Source organism: Impatiens glandulifera, chromosome 7 (genome assembly GCF_907164915.1).
Source record: "Impatiens glandulifera chromosome 7, dImpGla2.1, whole genome shotgun sequence".
Lineage (NCBI taxonomy): Eukaryota > Viridiplantae > Streptophyta > Magnoliopsida > Ericales > Balsaminaceae > Impatiens > Impatiens glandulifera.
Window position 1 is genome coordinate 23,851,456 of NC_061868.1, and position 16,566 is coordinate 23,868,021.

Sequence of the window (16,566 nt, forward strand, 5' to 3'; positions counted from 1 at the left end):
AATATAACTTCCCTCATTTTTTTTCATTTCTTTTCTTCTCCTTCTCTCTCTTCCCGTTCTTCTCCTCCTTCTCTCTAAACTGGGCGATCGGCGGCGACGGCGGCGAAACGACAATGAGTTTCACGACGAGCACGAGCACTGTTCCACTTGGTACGTTTATCTTATGATATTTCAAGTTTATTGATGTTTGGTTTATGCATCTTCGAATCACTGTTGTTTAGGGTTTACTTCCCGTTTCGCTAAGGACTTCTCGTTTCGCTAAAGACTTCCCGTTTCGCTAAGGACTTATCGTTTCGCTAAATATTTTAACATGAGTTGTCTTAGCTCAGCTGGTAGAGTGCGTGGTTTTTAACCATGTGGTTGTGGGTTCAATTCCCACAAATGGTGTTTTTATAGGTTTTTTTTTTTTTACTTTTGCATAAATCAAATGCTCATTTGTAGAGAAATGATTATTTTTAATTTGATACATAAATGAAATGGTATAGAAAATGTTTGTTATGGTTATGTTTTAATTTGATGCATAAATGAAATGGTATAGAAAATGTTTGTTTGTTTTTTTTACTTTTGCATAAATCAAATGTTCATTTGTAGAGAAATGGTTATGTTTTAGTTTGATGCATAAATGAAATGGTATAGAAAGAAATGAAACAAAATCAGCTTAAACATTCATTAACAAATACCAAAAGCAGCTTAAACATTCATTAACAAATATCAAAGAAAGTAGTTCACTTTTTACATATTATTATTTTCTTAATTAGAATTAATTTATTTATTTACTGAAGTAATCTTCAGTCCTGCCCTTGAATCCAATTTGTCCAAAAGTCAATGCCAAGAACAATCTCAAATGTCAAGTAACCAGCCTAACCTGTTTGTTTACTTGTTTATGTATATTAATATTAGAAAGAAACAGAAATATATTTTAATTGCTCAATCCCAATGCTGGAAAGAGTCCGTTGATCGCCGGAATACTGGAAGGTGCTAACCATCCGATCAACCCAAACCCAATCACGTTCAGATCTTTCCGTAGCCAATCCCTCTCGAAACTACAATCAATCAAACAAACAAATTTCAATTATACTCTTATTTTCTTACATTACATACATACATATATGATACATACCATGTAAGCTTTCCACCTAAGGCTTTTGCAACCATCAAAGGATTCATGGCTCTAATTGGGATTCATGGCTCTAACTGGAGCCTTTAGGAATCCTGAGCTCAATCTCACCGGTGATGAAGACAGACAAGATCCGTTTCGCTAAGTGCTTAGCACTTAACGAAATGCTAAGCACTTAGCGAAACGCTAAGCACTTAGCGAAACGCTAAGCACTTACTTAGCGAAACGCTAAGCACTTAGCGAAACGGTAAGTCCTTAGCGAATTTTCCCTGAAACGGAACTCATATGATCCAAGATTATATGCAAAACCCATTAATGAACCACACTTAACGAAATGGTCAAATATGAACCAAATAACAAATATGAACCCACAAATATGAACAAATATGAACTAAATATGAACCAAATATGAACCAAATATGAACGAAATATGAACAGGTTTTGAAATGAAGAAAATGTAAACATGAACATAACTGTTTATCAGATCTGAAATGAACATCTACCTCGACGACCTTCAAATCCTTAGAATCGGAGATCTGCACACCCTAAACCCTAGAATCGGAAACCTGCATGCAAAATAGATTTATGGTTATAAATCTTGTAAATCTGTATAGATAAAAACATAAATGGATTATGTTAGAAGATCTTGTAAATCTGTACAGATCTGTATAGATAACCGCCGTCGTCCGTCGCCGCCGCTGGCCGCCGTGAAGGAGAGAACGGGAGAAGAGAGAGAAAGAAAACTAAGAAAATGAAAATATTTGAGTATTTATACTAACCCTAATCCACTTCGCGAAACGCTAAGTCACTTAGCGTTTCGCGACAAGGGCAAAATCGTATAAAAAAAAATATAGAACCACGAGCGCAATTAAATTATCAAATTACCACCAGGTCAAATAACTCAGTCTTTAAGGTCATTTCGTCAAATTTCCCCATTCAGGGCGGAGTTAACTGGACTAAAAAGTTTTCACACAAAAACTAATATAATAGAGTAATAAAAGTTTATTATTAAAATTAAATTTTTTGTTTTCGGATTTTGATCTCGGATACTATAACGTCGATACGCTTCATTTTAATGTAAGTTCGTCTAATTTTATCATGTTAATCGATGTCGGCACATAGAAATACACAATTTAAAATTTTGTTCAAGAATAGTTTTATCAAACTTAATTTTGTGAGATTTAAAAGGAAATTATTAATTAATAAGAAATGATTGTATTTGTTTTTATCTCTTTCTCACCTAAACTGACATTAAAAAATTGTTAAATATCAATATTCTAAAATATATATATATATATATATATATATATATATATATATATATATATATATATATATATATATATATATATATATATTACATATTAAAAATATTATAATCGAAACATAAAAAATATAAAAATGATTCAAACACAAATGCCTATAACACTATGTATACTAATAAACGTCTGATAAAAACCACAAAAAAATTATAAATATAAAGAAAATGAATTTCATTCTAAATCTGATTGAGTATGAAAATAGAGTAAATTAGAAGTTAATTATAAATAAATTATACAAATTGTAGTGATGAATCACTTGATATGTTTAATTATTATATAATTTTTAATAGGGGGAGACATACTGTTATATTATTATATAGTAAATATATATATATATATATATATATATATATATATATATATATTATTAAATTCCCTTTAATCTCTCTAATATTCGGCTGAGAATTCCTTTTATTCCATCTCTATAAAAATTATCTCCCTCTCTCTATATAAAAATTTATGAATTAGGACACCCGCTATAGGTAAGGTTTAATGTTGCTCCGTCCTGCTGTCATTCTCTCAAATTTTCTTACAATAGCAACAACAGTTTTCTTCTTCTACTATGTTACCGACTGAATCATTTGCCCGCAACTACAAATTCTTCTAGCCCATTTTTTCTAGTAGTCAGTCTCAGAGTCAGAGATCTCTCTCAGGAAATTTGATTAAATGAGACCGGGAGGGTCATTTCCAAAAATAACCTCAAAAATTTCAATTTTTATATTTAATCATTTTTTAAAATTTTAAACATTTTTACTCTTAATAACTTTTTTTTTCTTCCTCTTCTTTTTTCTTTTCCCCCATTTCACTCTTTCCTTTCTCTTTCCCCGTAACCCACTCTCCCTCCCCCCTCGACGATGCTGACTCCACGATCGCCAAGCCCCCGCGAGCCCGTCTCCCCGACGTTCGCCCATTGCGGGGGCGTGGGGCGTGGGGCGTGGGGCGTGGAGCGTGGAGCGTGGAGCATTATATATATATAGAAATTTTTATTAAACATTATAAAAGAAACACAAATATTCAATGATCACATTCTAATTTTCATACTCAAACTAGGAGAAATGATCGAGACCAAAAGTTATTGTATCACCACCGGAAGCTGAAACCAAGTTGTTCTCCATTATCATTTTTTTCATCATTGAAAACAAAGTTGGTCTTGATGGACCCTTTTCCTTTTAACGATGCTTGATAAAGATTGATAAAATGTTTTGGCGTACGACAGGTACGCGACCAATCACCATTCATACCACAACGATAACATTTGTGATCCAAAGACTTATTGATTTGATCTTTTATTATTATATATTTATTTATTGTCCGTCTCTTTTATCATCTGACCACCACCACGTCCACGACTATTTTTGCGGGAATGACCTGAAAAATGACCGCACCGACCACGATGTTTCCCTCTATAACTATATGATGTCACATTCACTTTAGGGAATGGAGTTGATCCAGTTGGAAGGACTCATGTTTTTTCATCAAAAGCTCATTATTCCGTTCAGCCAATAATATACATGATATCAATTCTAAATACTTCTCAAATCCTTTTGCATGATACTATTGCTGCAACAGCTTATTTGACGTATGGAAAGTGGAGAATGTTTTCTCTAACATATCACCATCAGAAATAACTTCCTCACATAGTTTGAGTTTATAAGTAATTCGAAATATATTCACTCACCAATTTAAGATCTTGAGGGCGAAAATGAAGCCATTCAAATTGAGATTTTGGAAGAATGATCGTTTTCAAATGATCTACCTTTCATTTTGATTGTTCCATAGGACCAATGTATCTTTCACGGTGACATACTCAATTTTTAAACCTTCGTGAAGATGTCGACGAAGGAAAATCATTGCTTTTGTCTTATCTTGGTCGGACATGGTGTTTTCATCTTTGATAGTATTTCTAAGACCATTGGCGGCAAGATGAATTTAAGCATATAAATCCATTAAAGATAATTCTTTCTGGTGTTGTCAAGAGCCGTAAACTCCAATCATCAATGAAGGAACTCCTGTCAACTTGTCGAGGATCATCTTCGACAATCTGAAGAAGATAATCTTTTCGGACAAAATGATGACCGGATATGCTCCTCAGTTATGCGGTCTATTCTTTGATATCAACATCTTCCTTGGTCAAGGTGTTAATAAATGAATAACTTGGCTTTTCAATTACGCCTGACCGGTCAGTTACATCAACTTTATCTTGATATTCTCTGCCAAAAGCTAAGCACCTTTCCAATGCTCAAAAGCACCATTTCGGGAAATGTGAAAATGCATATCATAACGGATCGTTGTATTCATTCAATTTGATCTTAAATTCACCTCAACCAAATCCCTATTTAACAAGCCACTTACCCAAGAGCAAACCACAAAAAATTCAAACCTACTCTCTCTCTCTCAAAGCTTGAAGTATTTCTCTTCTAAAAAACCTTCTCCTAAAAAATGAGTCTATCATTCACTCGTGCATCCCTTATTATGGATTTCGATTTTGTTCTGACCATTAATGATAATGAAGCTAGAGAGCTTGTGTTTGAAAATATGGAGACCTCTAGCTTACGCAAATTTCTTGAAGGATCCAGAGTAATCCTTGAAGACGAGGTTGTAGAATTCTTCTCAAACGCTGAAGTCATAAACGGTACAATAGTGACCCGGGTGAAAGGTTTACCAATCTCGATTGCCGAAGAACTATTATCTCAGTTCTTCGAGCTGCCATTTGAAGGTTTCACCGATTTCCCTCCATCCTCAAACGTTTTCAATCAAGAGATGACTTTCTTTTTCTCTAACTCCATGACTCCGGTCGAAAGTCACGGGGTTAAATCCAGACTATTCGGTCACATCCAAATCCTGAACGACATTATCGGCAGAACCATCATGGCCAATGAATCAACTCATTTCTATACTAGGAGAATTTTTGACATCATGACTTCTATAAGTTGCGGTCATTCAATCAACTGGTCATCTATCATTTTTGATAACCTAAAAAACATGATTTCTCATGGGAGGATCGGTTATGCTCCCCAAATCAGTAACTTCCTTCTCTATCTCAATCTCAACTTTGGACCGGGACACCATATAAACCAATCCAACATTCTCACCAAGGAGAAGACGGAAAGGTGGATGAACAGGGTAGATGCTAGTAATTAAAATTATTTTTTTCATGTATTTGTTTTCGGTAATGAACAACCAGTTATTTTGCTTCTCTACCGGTTGTTGTAGTTTTAAAACGATTGTTCTATGTTCGCAATATTAGTATTATAACTTAGCTGTTTTCATTAAATGTCCTTCATATTCACTTTAATTCGGCTCTATTAAAAACCGTTACATTAATTATCTCCATCTTCAAAAGTTTTGCCGCCAAAAGTTACTTTTACCGCCTTTATTCATTTTGGAGGGAAAATTAGTGCATTTTTGAGACGTGGTCCATACGATTATGTGTGACGCTTCGGTGATTCAATCGCCACATTCATCCTATATAAAGGGACACTTACACAAATTTTAAATAAAAAGTTATCATTCCTCATAAGTCTTACTATCATTGTACTCTCTCTCTACAAATTATCTTCATCTACAAACTATAATCATCGGAAGGGATAATGCTCTTTTTACTCACATTGTCCAGGTCGATTTTTCCTGCATCAAGAACGGTGGATCGATCGAAGTTCAAAGGATTATGGTAACTATCAAGGATTCTGGGCTGGAACATTTTCTCGATGGACCGATGATCTACTATCAAGATGCGGTTCGAGAGTTCTTTAAAACTGCAAAGATAAAGAAGATGGTCATTCATGCGGAGGAGAACGGAGTAAAATTTGAGATATCTGAAAAAGTATTCGCCGAAGCTCTTCAACTTCCGACGGAGGGGCATGACTTGTCCACCAAACTATCTAAATCTTCAACTCTCAACATTCAAATGATTCTAGCTAATACCGATGAATCGGTGTAATTCAATGGAAAGAAGAACTCTATGGGTTTCGAATACCGGATTCTTTGCGATATCATATCCAAGGCGCTTCAGGCTAGAGGGGGAAATTTTGGCATTATTACTCGGTCGAAATTCGATATGATAGGAAGCATTCGATCAGGTAACCAGATCAACTGGGGAGCATGTTATTTGAAATTTTGTGTGAAATAGTATCTCCTAAGACCAACCGGTGCTTAGGCTACGCCATGCAGTTCGACAAAATTCTGGTCCATCTTAATATTCCCACCGGTCAATGTATTATTCTCTCTAACAACAAAATTTTAAACTCTAGCAATATTGAGAAATGCTTTGTTAGAGCTAGCAATATAAAACAAACTAAGGGTAAGGAACCCAAGGTTAAAGAATAAAAGGGCAAAGTGTCAAAGGGTAAAGAACCGGTGCATGTGACACCGGTTGTTGAAGAAACCGATACTGAAGAAACTGAATTCGGTCCCAAGCTTTCCGCTCGAGAAAACCGCGCGGCCACACTAATCAATCTTCAGACTCGTGCCGAGTCTACTGCCAACACTGTCAGTCGTTCTAAAACAAAATGGACTTATCTACCTGAACAAACGACCCACCCTGAGATAAATATTTCTATCTCCTCTCTTATTCCTTCTCTTAAGGATACTGTAGTACTACTGGTTGCGCTTGCGGTTTTAAAAGCTCAACCGACAGTATCAAATATTATAAACAATGTTGTGGCTGAAGTCGATCGGATTGCTGAAACTGATCAGACAAGTGTTGATGGTGCGACCACTCGAATTGCTGAAACCGATCGAACAGGTTCTGAAAAAGAAGAAGATTGGCTGACCGACATTGATCAAGAAAAAGCCGAGACTAGGGAGCCGACTAAATCTGACACCAGTAAACCGGAAATCAATGTTCATAATCTTTCTAATGAAGATCAAGAAATGGTCCAAACTGAAACCGGGCCCATTTCAAGTCCTCATGAGGAGGAAGTTGATGCTATTATTGAAGATACTGTTGAATTACCGGGCCTCCAAAGAAACGAGAAAGAGGCGGAAAACATTGTGACCAATATTCTTAAAGAGGTTGATGAAAAGGCATTGGAGACCTCCAATATATTCTATGCATGGGTGAATGTAAGAATGAAAATAAGTTTCAAAGATGTTCTCCTTGAGGTGCCTGAGGAAGAAAAATGGTCGGCGCTCCTATCTTTAGAAGAAGTGGCTGTCGGTTTAGCAAGAACCACCTTTGTTTATGAATCTTTAACCAGATATCATGTTTCCAAAGCGAATGCTAAGCGGAGAGCATTATCACCGATTGTCGCAAAGCGGGAGGAGGACTTAAACTTAAATGGAGATGCCACTGGAGTGGATGGTATTGTCCTTACATTGCTCAAAACTGTAATGGAAGATCTTATTGAAATTATTTACAAGGTTGAAGAAAAACCAATTGAAGAACATATTAACCGAGATGAAACAGAAGATGAGAAATCCTGCTTTGAAGTCGATCAATCTTCCAAACCGGCATAAACTCCATCGGTGGAACAAGAAATGTTCGATGGAATCGAAACCAGGGAAGAGCGCCAAGCTGAGTTAGAAGAAAAACACTCTTCTGGTTAACCAAACTCTCTCATTAATATCTCGGAAAATGAAGAAGAAAAAGACAAGGCAACCTCCAATCTGCCTCTCGCTAAATCGGCCAAAACTTCCTCGGGTAAGTCTTTTGACCGAAATAAGTCAAGAGAAATTAATGTTGACAGATCGACCAGAACAAAAATATCTCTTCACGCCAATTCTCATGGGGCGCCACCGATGGAACACCAGTCTATCGGTTCACCGCTTCCAATTTATGAAGAACGTCTAAGGGTGCTCATTGACTAAATGATCCAGAAATCTATGTCCCCATGGTAAGCATCCATGGAGACTCAAGTAACCAAAGTTCTGAGAGAACGTGCTTCATCATCTCAATCTCACGATATCAAACTGGCGCAAGTACATGAGGTAGTCTCTCAGACTCTATCCTCGGTTCAAACTATATCATTACAGCTCTATGAGACGGTAAAGAATCAAGGCGCGACCGACGCAGAAAAACTTAGGATGCATGAAGAAGCTGCACGACGATTCCAAGAAGAAGAGGATGCCAAATCTAAGGTAGCTGAGCTAGCCAATGAGAAAGCGACTCAACAAATTCAGGAGAAACATGATAAGGAAAAAGATGTCTTTCCTCCGATTTCTAAGAATACTAGAGCAGGTAAAAGAAAAGGGCTCAACAGTCTGAAGTAGTAAATGCCGGACCGAAAATTACAACATCGGCTGGAAATCCTACTTTAAGCACTCAAAATCCGACCTATGAAGAAGATGAAGAGGATGATCAACCTTTAACTCGTAGACCAAGAGAAATGTATCTACCGATCGAGGCAATACCCCTTCGAGCTGTCCCTCATAGTGCCCGGTCAGACCGACGAATCCGTAGAGTTGGTGGAAGTTCGACCGATGATGCCTTTCAGAGCGAAAGAAATGTGGAGTTTGATATTCCTGTACAATCGACAAGGAGTTCTAGGTACAATGTTCCTGGACAACCAGCTGGGTACAATGTTCCTAGACAACCAGAAGTTAGCTTTGTGCACAACTTCTTCAATGAATTGATAAACAAACCGGATGAAGGGAGCCACTAACTTATACCTCCATGCTTATCCTTACTTTATTATGTTTCTAGTACAACTATTATTTTGGGAACTTATAACTATTTTGGGGACTTAATGATCCGGTTTTAGTTTCAAAATGCTAGTTTTGATAATTTTAATTAAAAATATCAAAAAGGGAGAAATTGATAAAGAAATTAACCTACAAAATTTTTTCTCAAATCAAATTAAATTAAAGCGGCCAACAATTACAAGTTTTAAATATTTAACTTAAATAATCAAAAAGGGAAAATTTGTTAAATTAAATACATAGTTAATTAGTAGGTAATTAACTATCTAAAGAACTTAACCAAATTCACTGTTTGTGTAGGAAACGCAAGAATCAGTCATACTCTCAAATCATCTTTATCACTCTAGACCGGTCGACCGATATCATAGAGGCGACACAAATTCTCTAATCAAACTATCTTTTCGGCTATCTTTACAACAAAATTAGTAGAAGATTGGCTTAGCAATGAAAAACGGATTTAGCGCTCAGCTGCAGGATCGGTAAACCCGTACCTCAGAGATCGGTTTTTATTCTTCGGCAATAAGACCGGTAAACCGATATTGGAACAACAACTTAACCGGTAGGGTGTCCGGTCGGTACAATACTTGGTGCAATCCTAAACTACCATACAAAAATAACCGACAGTTTAATCGATCAGACCAAAGATATGGAACAAATGGAAGTTTCCATTTTGGTGAAATCAGATTACTTTGGTAATATGCAGAAGGAATCCTTCAAATATGCAGACTATTTTGGTATAAGTCTGATGATAGACTTTGGGAAGCAAAATACTGCTAAAAGTGATAAGTTACCTATTTTGGTATAAGTCCAACAGCAGTCCCCAAGGAGCAGGTATCTGTCAAACCGCTCTAGATGATAAAATCAATAGAAGACAAAACTGGCTGGCTGTATTGCTCCTTGGGAAGTATCAACCGCATTAAATGTCATGCAGTTATTTATTGACCAACCAATCAGAATCAAGGATCCAAGGATTACCATGCAAGTATCCGTTGTATGAGAAATATGACCGTTGTCATGTTCTCACTATTTAAGAGAAGCTTGAAGAGAAGCAGCAACATATCAAGAATACCACGACATACAATATACAAAACAATGAGACAACATATTTTAGAATCATCAAAGTCTAAACTATTATTACTTACATACTGTCCAAAAGTTCTAAGTGTATTGCAATTCCATTCACTCTATGTACGAAGTGAGAGTTGTCAGTCAATAACGAGCAGTAAATAAACTTCGGTTATTTGACGTGTTGTAAAGTGGGTTGAATATTCTTAGTGAATATCCTTCTCAAGGTTTAAGAAGAAGGGGTGACGTAGGAGCTTTATCTCCGAACATCTATAAATCTTGTGTTGTGTTTCTCCTCTACTTCATATTTTCTTTTCGTTGTCTTAACCGTGAGTGTGTTGTTGCTTCAAGTTGAAATGAACAGTTCTGCACTTAAACTTGGTTCAAGAGTTTGTGACAACTTGCGTAGTATAAAGATCGATATTAACTTTTAACCGAGTTAATATCAACCAACGTAATGTGTAAGCGTTCATCCAAGCTAGACCCCCGGTCTTCAGCGGTGATCCCGATCCTAACATTCAGGCTTATATAATTTGGTCTTATATAATTCAAACGAACTCCTATCCCCAATTGACTAACATTCAAGATTAGATAATTCTTAGGTTTTTGTTAAATAAGATTTTTATAATATTAGAAAACTAGAACATTAGAATTATCCATACACAAGCCTTATGCGATACTTCTGCCCACTCCCAAACGTAATTTTGGATGTATTATAAAATTGCATGGAGGCATGTTGTTGGATCAGGCCTTCGAGTAGGGTCTTAAGAGCATCCATCTTTGGTTGCTACCGGGTTTCTTTCATTTGAGGATCGTCTTGCTCTGATACCAAGAATGTCTACAGTGTATCTAGCATCACACATTTGACTGATACTTAGCAAATTAAAACGTAGGTTTTCAACTAAGAGTACATTATCAATTGTTAGGTTACCATGGACAATCTTACCCTTGCCCACAGTTCTACCTTTTGAATTGTCACCGAAGGTGATTAATGCACCGGTTTCTATTCTGATGTCGGTTAAAAGATTATTGTTTCCGGTCATATGTCTGGAGCAACCACTATCTAAGTACCATTCAGAGTTTCCTAGCCGTTTCTTTATATCCTGCAAAATGTACATATTTACAACTATTTGGTACCCACATTTACTTGGGTCCACAGGCCATTAGTCCCTTGGGTATCCAGACCTTGACAAATCAGACAGCTTTCCTGGTTATGGTTTTAACTATCTTTCTGGCATTCGGTTTTGAGTCATTCGGCTTTCCTAATAAGGCCTTGTATGAGGGTGATCTTTGGTTTGTCCTATGCGGTTGTGAGTTGGCTTTCTTATTATTGAACATGTTGGCTTTCCTTTTCTCAGGGTGAAGCCATTTTTCAGAGTCAGTTGGACCTACATAGGTTAGTTTTTCTTCCGTATAATAGGCAGTCAATTCCTCTTCAGCGGTTAAGGAACTTCTGACGAAACTTACAAAAGGAAGGTCATCCTTTGAGAGCCTTACTTTGTCAACGGGTTTTTGGTTTTTGGATCTATCGTTTTTGTATCCTAGGCCAAACATGCAAAAAGGGTGTCTCTTATAACTACACATCTTTCTTACCATGTCACTAGATCTTTTATATGCCGCCATTTTATACTGGAGTCGGGCATTTTCCTCCTCGGTCAATTCTCGAGCTGGCTCATTAGACTGTTCGGTCTTAGGTGATGGTTCAGGTGCTGACTTGGATTCTAAGGTGGGAGTTTCATCAAGTTGTATGATCTCTGGTTCGGTCAAGATGGGTACTATGAGGTCTGCTCTAAAGTTGGGTTTCTTAGGTAATAAGGTTAACAGGTTCTTATATTCTGCTACCATATCATTCAATGTATTATATAACTCATCTTTAGTAAATTCTTCACAAGGAGAGTCAAATACTTGTTCCTCATTTGCCATGAGGCATGTGAGTTCATCATCACTGTCACTGTGAGCCCATAAGCTTCCTCCATCATCGGCTATCAGTGCTTTCTGAACCTCACTCCCTTCACCGGTTTGTTGGTAGTTATTTCGGTTATTTTGATTGTCCGGTTTCCGGTCATCTCTCCTCGGTTTTCTGCATTCCCACTTGAAGTGTCCCAGACAGTTGCAGTTATAACACCTTACGTTTGATTTATCACCATAGTTGTAGTTGTTTGTCGGTTAACTTCTCTTCATGAATCTCCCAAATTTCTGTGCAAGCATTGCCATGGCATCCTCAGTGAACTGTTCAGCGGTTCTGATCGGTGCAGGTACAACCGGTTCTGTGGATGTGATCAATGCTCTGGTTGAGGTTGAGGCTGAGACTTCTTCTTCAGTCCTAGATCTCATTTCAAACTCATATACCTTAAGGTCTTCGAATACATCGTGTAGCTTCATCTTGCTTAGGCAGTTTGATTCCCTCATTACCATTGTCTTTATGTCCCATGCACTTGGGAGAGATCTTAATGTTTTCATAATGACTTCCTTGTTGTCATACCTCTTGCCAAGAGTTGCTAGCTCGTCTAACACACCTGTGAACCGGTCACTGTATTCTCTCATTGTTTCTCCCGGTTTCATCTTGATGCTTTCAAACTTTTGAGTAGCTACCATTACCTTGTTTTCCTTGGTTCTTTCATTTCCCTCATGGATCTGAATAACCGTTTCCCATATTTCCTTTGCGGGTTTTACAGTCTCTGATCTTGCAGTACGTGTTTCTGTCCACACCGTTGGAGATCCGGTTTCTGGCATGGTTATCCAAATTGTTTCTTCTCCTATCTTCATCTGTCCAATCCTTCCTGTCCTTGTCAATGATTATCGGTCCTTCGGCTATGATGAACTGCATCTCATCATCCATGGTGATTAAGTGTAGGTGCATGCATGTCTTCTAGTTGGCAAAGTCATCACCTTCTAGCATAGGGGGCCTATCGAATGACATGCTTGCTTGAGTATTAAAACTAACTGCTCTGATACCAATTGTTAGAATCTAGGTCGAGAGACTTTCGAAGCGGCTTGCCAGGTTCTCTCGGCAACCGCGACTCCTGTAGAAGTTTCCGGAAAGAAGTCATCACTTCGACCAGAATACATACCGCTTTGTGACATCTTCACCAAATCGGTCCAGGCAAGAGGGAGAAATTTTGAGAATCTCACCAAGGCGAAAATCGAGATGATTGCCGGTTTACTAAACGACATCAGAATAAACTGAGCAAGGGAAATCTTCAACAACCTTAAAGAAATGGTGGTACCGGGTTCCACTCGGTCATGGGGTTACGCTATCCCACTTGGGAAGATTGTGCTTCACCACAACGTCAACACCGGTCTGGGTGTTCTTCTTCCATCAAGCAAAATAATAAGATCCCACCAGTTCAAGGAAAGAAAGAGCAGCACGACGGTCTCTACGGTTGGCCGAAAGAAGAAGCCCGCCGCTAAGAAACCGGTTCCGGCAAAGGGCAGATCCTGAGGCAAGAAAGACAAACAACCGATAGAATTCGCGGATCCGATTTTTGAAACGCGAAATGAGGACGATTCGGCCTCAAGCTCGGACCGAACAGTGTCACATCATACCGAGGAATATGAGTCCGGTAAAGAAAAAGAACCGATAGACGAGGAACAATCGGCCAGTCTTGAAAATGCCGATACTTGTGCAGACGGCCCTAAGGAAGAAGACGTCCACGATAACGACAACATCCAGGAGATGGCCGAGAATATCGTGCGCAGAATTATGGAGGAAATTGATCTGCAAGCTCACGAGGCATCCGAAGTATACTGTGAGTGGTTCCGGTACCGGTGCAACAAATTCTTCAAACATATGCTTCCGAGCCTAACCACTGGACAAAGATTCGAAAGGTTGATGGAGATAGAGGAAGACGTCATCAGCCTAACAAAAGCTACGGATCCCAACGAAGCCTTGGACTGACACGCAATAGTGGAACCGCGTGCCCGGCTACAAAAGCTAGCCGAACATATTCGAAAGCTTACAGAAAGATATAATCCAGGAACACCGAAGTCTCAACTACAACTCTTGGTGTTGGATCTACTTGCGGTCAAGAAAGGAGAATTCATCGACGAAGTGGCGCAGCTTGAAGCGGTGCGCGAACAGCAAGATACAACGCACTCTCCAACTCTTGAGAATGTTGACGGTCACAATCCAAGCGATACGTCTTCTCCAGCGGATCAGACGATCGACATGACCAACGATAGGACAAAGCCTCCTCTCACAGACAATCTTGAATCTGATCAACCCGGGGATTCAGAACCGGCCATTACGGAAGAGAAGGTCATCACTATCATCAACGAATTTGCCAACACCATGGTTCGACCATGGAAGAAGAAAATCAAGAAAACCGCGGTCGAAGCGCTCAAGTTAGCCGAGACAACAAGGGATGATCTTGGGAAGGCAAACGATCGGATCACGTCGGTCGAAACCAACTATGGTGAAGTCGATGTTCTATATGGCGCTCACCTTAAGCGAACAATAGCCTTGGAGGACATGACTCCAAAGTTGGCGGATGACTTCAAATCGGTCAGCCAAAGGGTGGTGGAGTTGGAACGGTCTCAAGAAAAGACCGAGCAACGGCTTACAAAGGCCGATGAGGACCTGGGGCGGTCAGGCACCCAAACCGACTCAACACTCGACATGGTCATATGACTTGAAGAGAAGAATGTAATCCTTGAGGAACGAAACAACAAACTTGAAGCCGACCACAAGGCGGTCAACGAACAAGTGAATGAACTGATAAATGCCAAGCTTTCTGCGGATAAGGCAATGGAGGAGGCAAACGCTCAGGCGGCTAAGAAACTCCAGGATGCGATGGATGAGCGGAACCGAACACAAAAGGAGGCACCACGGTCTGATGCGAACTTCAACGAACGCTTACGGATATTAACGACCAAAAATCCGGAACTCGCAAAATCCATAGCAGCTCGAGAAGCCAAGGAGGCAAAGCGGTTCAACGCTGAGAAACAAATGTTCGACGAATATGCAAAGGCTCACAAGAAGACCCAGGCGACTCCCTCCTCTTCGGCTCCGACAACACGAAAACGGAAAGATCCTTCGAAGAAGGCTCAAGTCGCCGAGATGCTGGAAAGAATCACCGAGACGGTTGTTGACCCTCCACTCAACCCGGCTCTGCAAACCGAGGATGACTTTGAAGAGGATCTCGAGCCGCAACCCACAAGACAACGAGTTTTCAATGCGGTTCCAGTCAGTATGGTCGGTCAACCGCTCCCTCCTCATAGGGACACCTCGAGAGCTGGAGGTTCATCTTCAAGGCCGGCTCAACCGGCTAAGGGACAACCAACAGATGAACTGATGGAAGACTTCCTGCCATCCAGATTGAACTAATAGGGGCTCTCTTATTCACCTTTACTTATGTTTACTTCGGTTTTTTACATATATAGTATTTTGCCCTTCTGCGGTTATCTTTACTTATATATATATATATATAAAGTTCTTTTTGGGAAACCGACCTACATTTGCAACCTTACATGGTTTTGATAATTTTAAATAAAATAATCAAAAAGGGAGAAATTGATAAGATAAAAGATAAAATTTTCTTCAAAATTTTCCAAAATTTTTCGAAAAACTCTCCCAAGTCAGTTTCAAAATTCCGGCAAAAACAAACTCTTAAAAATAGAACCGACCTACATTTGCAATCCTACATGATTTTGATAATTTTAAATAAAATAATCAAAAAGGGAGAAATTGTTAGATAAAATTAGACCGGTTAATAGAACTTAACACAAATAAACTTCCTATGCAGGAACAGACAAAGAACTGGACCGGTCAAATCACTGAACCGGTTAAGAAACTCAACCAGTCAAACACCTAAACCAACCAGAAACCTGACCGAACAAGAAGGCAAGATCGGTCAAAACAAGAAGGCCGGAAATACTATACATTCGGTCATTTAGAAGCCAAGGAATAACCGGAAGCCATCCGGTTAACAAACGTAACCGACCAGCATAAAAAGATACTTCGGGTATCTGTTGAGAATGATACCAAAGGAACAGACTGAACATTGCCATATTCATACAAGTCTGAGGACAGTCTGCAGGCTGTAGAAGACCGTCCTACAAGATCTTTTCACTTCAGGATAAATCAGAAAGACAATCTTCCAAGTACAAACAACTGTCTAACCGACAACCACCATATTGAGTAAAAGACAAACCTAGCCGGTTTGTCCTACATACTGGAAGATTAGACCGCCAGGTCTGAAAGGTTGACCGCCAGGTATGAATCACTGAACCTCTGCTCAACCAATCAAATTCAAGGAAATGAAATATAACCGTTGGCATATTTTACCTATAAAAAGAGCAGCTGAAGAGGAATAAATGCGGGACACAGTGGACAATTAATTTACAAGTGATAAGAGTGTGTTCTATCTCTAGAAAGCTTAAGTGCTAAGTTGAAGTGTAATTTTTACAATTTCGGTTAAAATT